This window comes from Squalius cephalus (genome assembly GCF_949319135.1).
Source record: "Squalius cephalus genome assembly, chromosome: 25".
NCBI classification, from domain to species: domain Eukaryota; kingdom Metazoa; phylum Chordata; class Actinopteri; order Cypriniformes; family Leuciscidae; genus Squalius; species Squalius cephalus.
In genome coordinates, this window is record NC_137146.1 from 2,855,472 (window position 1) to 2,863,040 (window position 7,569).

At 35.4% G+C, this 7,569-nt stretch overlaps 1 long non-coding RNA gene across 1 annotated transcript; it reads right to left on the reverse strand.

Moving 5' to 3' along the window:
• Positions 1-3,539: 3,539 nt before the first annotated feature.
• On the reverse strand, positions 3,540-5,923 carry LOC307153732. The gene is made up of 2 exons (XR_013820193.1): positions 5,847-5,923; positions 3,540-3,979 (listed from the first exon to the last, which is right to left on the reverse strand). It is a non-coding gene; the product is annotated as an uncharacterized lncRNA (long non-coding RNA).
• Between the last annotated feature and the right edge of the window lie 1,646 nt (positions 5,924-7,569).

Below are 7,569 nucleotides of genomic sequence, written 5' to 3' on the forward strand. Positions count from 1 at the left end.
ATGATTTGTATTATCTTAGAACTGTACATTTCTGACATAGATAACTTGGACAGTCTCTGATAACAGATCCCACTAAATTGTAATGTAGACACATACTTTGTTCTGTAAAGCTGCTTTTAAACTATATGCATTGTGAAAAACGCTAATACAAATAAATGTGAATTGAATACGCTTGCATGTAAAACAAGTCAAAATAGAATTTATATTCCAACGTAAAAGTTAGTATCGATTGATTGCCATCTCTCACGATATTCACAGAGCACTCAGCTTAAAAAGTTTCAAATACAAATACTATGAACTATGAAATACGGTGAAACAGCTAAGCTAACTTAGCTGACGACGTATATAATGTTCATGGTAACGTCACATAGTCTATATTTTAACATGCACAATGAAACATTTTCTCATTTTAAAAATGAGTGAAAATGGCTTACATCTACTGTTAAACTACTGTTTGACCATTAAGTTTTTTTCCACTCATAAATAAAAAGGAACGACTGATTTTGAAAATTTAGTAGAGTAAAAAGTAAGATATTTGACTTTGAAATGTAGTGGAGTTAAAGTAAAAGTCTCCCCAAATTGAAATACTTCAGGAAAGTATACAGATACACAAAAAAGCTATTTAAGTACAGTAACGAATTACATTTACTTCGTTACTGTCCACCACCCACCCGCATCACCTCACAGGAGAAGTGTCATGTGACTGTGATCAACATTGTATGTTTTATTTTGAAGTCCTTAAAAAATACAATACATTTTTTGTTACTTAAAATTGTTGACTTTATTAAAAACTGTTTATTCTTTGTTCTTCAAAAACATTCTTGTACACATTTAGATTGTGTGGATCTTATTTCAGTAAATTATCTCTCATCGTTCCATCGATCCCCAGCCTGAGTTACAACAGGACAGGCTTATGTCTCAACAACGACCTCTTTGTGTTTGACAATAACTCACATAATCTGTGATTGTGTTGTACATGTCCAAGTGAGTTATATTTCTAGCAGACAAATGTGGAAACCATGTCTCAAATTTTGAGAGATAAAGAACAAACAAGCACTGAGTTACCGACGCTCAAACAACAGTGTTTCTCTCCTCCGTCTCTCTGCTGAACGCAGCTGTTCTCCACTATTACAGTCAATCAAGAACATTTACTGTCTTCATCAAATCACTCATTATTGTGTTTTAGCTCAGCCCAAAATAATGCAACAAGTGAATAAACATCTATACAAAGCTGTTGCACAAACATAATGTGAGTGTGTCTTCAGGTAAATGATGTGGAGTGTGTTTGCATATTGATCAGATCTTCAGTGTGTGAGAGTGTTTATAGTGCTGTGAGTTTAACACTTCATCACTGACAGCTTTTCTTCATTCAGACTGAAAGTAAACCACCGATAAGAAGAATGATGATCATCAGCGTCTGTATCTGGACTCTCATTCTTTCTGTTCAAGGTTCATTTACTCCATTAATAACTCAAGATGTGATTTATATGCTTTTGATGTTCAGTCTAGATTTTGTACTGGATAATTTGACTTTAATAATTGTTGTAATAATGATCTTATGAAATGTCATTCACAGAAATTACAGGCCAGGTTTCTGTGACTCAGACTCCCTCAGAAGCAGCCGTTCAAGGAGGAACAGTTTCTATAAACTGTCAAACTAACAGAGAAATTGGAGATCGTTCTTGGGGTTGTGGCTCCTGTCTCTCCTGGTATCTGCAGAAACCTGGAGAAGCTCCTAAACTCCTCATTTACGACATTAGATCACGACAGTCAGGAACTCCATCTAGATTCACTGGCAATGGAGCAAATTATGGAACAGATTTCAGTCTGACCATCAGTGGAGTCCAGACTGAAGATGCTGGACATTATTACTGTATGAGTGTACACTACATCAGTAACTGGGTGTTCACACAGTGATAAAGAGTCGTACAAAAACCTCCGTCAGTCAGAGTCACAGTGACTGAACTGAAACTGCAGCTGCTCAACACACACACACACACACACACACACACACACACACACACACACACACACACACACACACACACACACACACACATTAAGTAAAGCAATATGATCTTATAATAAGCAATAATATTATTATATTACTATATTATATTAATATAAAAGTTTGAGCTTGGTCAGTCTATGACAGCTTTGATCATGATTTTTCATAAATAATTTTTCTCCTGTTATTTTCAGTCATTTGTGAGGAAATTCAGTCACGTTTGATCTTCACTTAGTGGATATTTTTCAATCTTTCACCATATTTTTGTTTTTCTGCATTTATGATTTATCCTCATTCTTCTTTCTAAACTGAATCACTGCATCATAAAGATGTTCTGCTTAATCAGTTTAATAAGTCTATCGATTTTATCCTTCATATATTAACAGCATCACAAAACACAACTCTCAATTTCAGAGCAGATGAACATTTATATAATTTTAATTAATATCTTTACATAGAATTTTAAAATTAATTTAGAAATTAAAGACCAGATTACCAAACAAGTGCAGCCCATTATCAAAAAATAATAATAATTTCCTATTTATTTAATATTTATTGTGTAATTTAACAGTGCTATATAACAGCTTTTTCAAACACTGGATCAATATCAACATTTCATATTGATGTTTTTTGTGTGAAATTTAACACATCCATGTATAGTGGAAATGTATTTATAGTTATTTTTTTTTTGTATTAAAGATTAAAGTTTGTTTATGTGTGAATATAGTGTGGGTTGTGATGAGCCAACATGTAACTCATAAAGATGAAATCTTATTAACAAACTGACTAATGAATCCATAAGCACAGGAGAAACTGTTCCAGTTCAGAGCGTTTCAGTTGAAGATCTCATTTGCATTGTCAGGTTTAGTGATTGTGATGGTCTCAGAATAGAGCAGCTCGTCTCCAGTGACCATGTTCAAACCCCAAGAGCTTCATTTCACATTTACTGCTGAATGCAGCTGTTCTCAACTATTACAATTAGGGGTGTAACGAGACCCTTATGTCACCATCCTGAACTCACAATACCATATTATTGCCATACTCCATCAAAATGGTCAATTTGGTTTAACATTGTGTGTGTAAATGAATAGGCTTGGACTTGGTGCTGATAACCCAATGCAGGACAATAGAGACACCAGAATAACAATATTCATGATTCTGAAGCTGAAAATACTGAATTATGTCAGACGAATATGCTTGATGTCTCTGACTAGATATATCTAAAATAATGTAGGCCACTTTTTACTGGTAACATCAGACATTTGGCATTATCAGGACCCACAAATATTCCCCCATTGCATTATTATACATTATTTTCAACATTAAATACAGTAGTTTAATGTAGTAGTGACACGAAAACCCTGTAAACTTCCTAAACTTTCATTTTGGGTGAACGATACGATACATATTGTCTCTATCCACTGTAATTATTGTTCCACCCCTAATTCCAATCAATCAAAAGCCGCTGAAACTTTAGTGCAGGACTTTGAAGGAACGACACACTGATCAATGATGCAGTCCAACACAAATGTGCGCTTGCGTTCAGATGAAGCTTTATTGAATGAACAGCAATGGCAGCACATTGACAGACTGCTTCAGTATTGAGCTGTAAATCACGTGACGCTCAGATACGCTGGTCTTCACTGGAGAAACATCAGCACTCGGAGCTCTTGAGGAACGAGGCCTCGTGAGCAGCTCCGGCATGTGTTCCTCTGCAGACGAAGCGCTCTGCGGCTTCCCAGCGTGCTTTGCTGAGGCTCAGGACGCTGCTGCGACTGTAGAGACCGTCCCGCTCGCTCTCTGCGCTGGTCTGAACCCCCTCGGTGACCTCTGACCCGTCCAGCGTCCAGCTCACCGTCGCCCCCTGTGGAGAGTAAGAGCTGAGCAGGCAGAGCAGAGCGGGGGGGTCTCCAGAGATCAGCAGAGAAGAGGGAGACAGCAGAGACACGGAGGGAGACACGGAGGGACCCGCTGGACACACACACACACACACACACACACACACACACACACACACACACACACACACACACACACACACACACACATTCATGAATGATCATTTGATTTTAAATATACAATATACAAATATTACATTTTAAAGCCGAACTCGGCAACTCTAGCGAACTCTAGTCACTTCTTCGCTGATTTTCCCTTTTGTTGTCGCATGTTTTCCCCACGAGCTCCCCCTACAGCTGTGGTGGGGCGTATATTTCACAACACAGTCGTAAAAAACTCACTTGCGGCGGCCTCCTCCCCCTCTCTACCGCTGCTCATGTGCATTTGTTTTGATCGGAGCAAGCCAACTGTATCGTGTGGAGCTATATCTACCGAGGTGGGTAATCTGGTAATGCATCATACATGCGTGTGTGTTTATGTCGAATTGCCGTAAAGCAATTTGTGTTTCGCGCTCGTTCTCGTTCTCGCTTTCGCTTCTCACGAGACTTCCAATTTCTATCTTGCCGGGACGGTAGTGAGCAAGTTGCAAGGTTGGTTTTCCGCCTGGGAACGCTGGGGGGAGCGGGGAAAGTCACCAATATCACCAGAACAGGTTGTTTAACCATCCAAATGATTTCTAGACAGTTTTATTAAGTTAAAAAAGCTACCAAGTTCTCCTTTAAATGATCGATAGAATGAGTTTGAAAAACATTGTCCAAGTAAATTGATGGTTATATTGTGATATCGTTATAAGATCTAGAAAACTAATTTAAATGATCATTTCAATATTAATTGAATTTTGAAAATATTCTGCTATTCAGAAACTCACAATCATAAACATCAGTAAATTTTGATATTTGAAATAGTTTTAATGATTCAATTTCAAAATGCTCTTCAACTGAGTTACTTTTTGTCTGATGACCTCAACAAAATTATATTCATATTGGCCCTATTATCAAATTTTGTGTCATGGATTTAAAAAACCCTTAATTGTTAAATTTACCAATAATTAAAGACAAAATTATGTAGCCTATATATCAACAAGAAATTTAGTAGATTTGAAAGTAGGCTACAGTCAATACATAAAATGAATGAAATGTCAGCAATAATAAGGTTTTAAATATTCATGTAAAATGAAATATGACATTTAAAATATAAATTATAAAATGATAAAATTATTTAAAAAATAATAATAATAATAAATTAAATAAGCAAAAAAATATTACTTTGATTTTTTTTCAGAAGTTACAGAACATTTTAATCTCAATCATTTAAAAAAAAATAAAACGTAATTTTCAGCAAAGTTTTAACTATACCTTTTAATAATCCTCTGTTAAGACACAATCTTTTGATCACAATCAGCAAAATTAACCACATTTCTAACTACATTAACTACATTTCTCTTTGTCTGATGATGACGCTTACACAATTATATTTATTTTGCCTATATTTTTAAACTTTGGAGGCATTTAAAAACCCTTAATTGTTCAATTTACTATCAATTACAGACAGAATTATTTATATCAAGATATAATTGAATATATTGTAAAATACTGCAATCCATAGGCTACATTAAAATACAATAAAATGTTACCAATAATAATTAAATTATTAATATAAAATTAAAAATAACATTTAAAAACAATTTGAAATATAAAACTTAAGTTAATAATAATATAGTTCAATGATAAATTGCTTTTCAAAAACATATTTTTATAATAAATGAATTATCTTGTTGACAAATAAGATCATCTTTTAGATGTTTTTTTTAAGGTTCATTCATGGCATTTTAAGATCATCATAAATAATTATCTTGCTGAAATAATCTGATAATAAAATAAAATGAATGAATTTAAATTTTCTTATTAGAGAATTTTTATAGAGAATAGAAAAGACTTACTGATCGTCAGTTTAGTTCCTCCACCGAAAGTGAACCACAGTGTTTCATTCTAGTGAAAGAGTCGTACAAAAACCTCCGTCACACTCAAATGAACACACACTCCAGCAGAGAAAGAGACACACACACACACACACACACACACACACTGATATGAGACTCAACATCAGGTTTATTGAACAGTCTCATCGTCTCTAAATGTCTCTTAATGCATGAAAACTATTAAATCTAAATAAATAATATAATCAGAAAGACTCTGTGCTGATCTTTACACATCTTAACTGGGAGTCTCTAAATGATCATGTGTTTCTCAAAGCATTTTAATAAGTGTTGATGACCTGTGACCTCTGGAATGACCTTTGCCCTCTCATGGAGTTCACAGTGAAATACTTGTTTCTTTTAGTGATGAAACTGTCATTTGATTGATCAGAAAGTCTGAACTCTGAAGCAGAGACTCGTGCAGAATAAAGAAGAAATGATTTCTAAACTCCTACAGAAGTGAAAACACACTCCACTGGATCATGAGAATAAAACACATTAAAGGCCACAAAACTGGATCAGTTTCTTCTGCATGTGTTCATTTTCATGTGTGTTTTCCTCCAGCTGGTTTTTGCTCAGAGAGTCACTTTGCATCGGCACGTGTTTCAGCTCTCCGAGTGTTTATAGCCTTCAGACTCACACACTTTATAACACACTGCTGTTTACCACGGTACAAACCCAACACACACCATGAATCTCTTCAGCAGCTTCATCTGGATTCTGACCGCTTTTATTCCAGGTAACAGAAGTCAAAGCTTGTCATTTCTGAGTCTTTAATGTTCATGTCATTTGATGAAACTCATATAATGTTGTTGTCAACAGCGTCCAGAGGAATCACTGTGACTCAGCCTGAAGTTGTGAATGTTTCTGAAGGACAAAACGCCACTATAGACTGTAAAACTGATGATGGGATATATATCTGGGGTTTAGCTTGGTATCAGCAGAAACACGGAGAAGCTCCTAAACTCATCATTACTGGAGTAAATGATCTCTATGATAACAGTCTCAGTCGATTCAGTGGGAATGGAGTGTTAGGTGAAAATGATTTCACTCTGACCATCAGTGGAGTCCAGACTGAAGATGCTGGACATTATTACTGTCAGAGTTACCATTGCAGTTCATATGCTTTTGGTTGTTTTGGTGATGAAACATTCACACAGTGATAAAGAGTCGTACAAAAACCTCCGTCAGTCAGAGTCACAGTGACTGAACTGAAACTGCAGCTGCTCAAACACACACACACACACACACACACACACACACACACACACACACGTAGAAACGACTCAATATGATCTTATTGAACATCACTTTCTGGAGCTTCATCAGTTTTTGATCTTTTTGATTGTGATTTTTCAGAAGTCATATTTGTCTCCTGTTTCCTATTACATCCTTCATCTAGAAATTCAGTCACTTTTGATTTTCACTTCAGTGGATATTTTTGAATCCTCCACCATTTTATTTAATTATTTATTTATTTATTTTTTCTGCATTTATGATTTTATATATTCTTTTTAAACTGAATCACCAGCATCTTAAATCTGTGCTTGATCAGTTTAATCAGTTATTTAGTCCCCATAGATCTGAACACACTTAATTAACGTAAGATTATATCTAACCAGAGGCCACGACCATTACCATAGAACTAAGCTGACCAACTTAACTACTTCTAATGGGAACTTTGTAT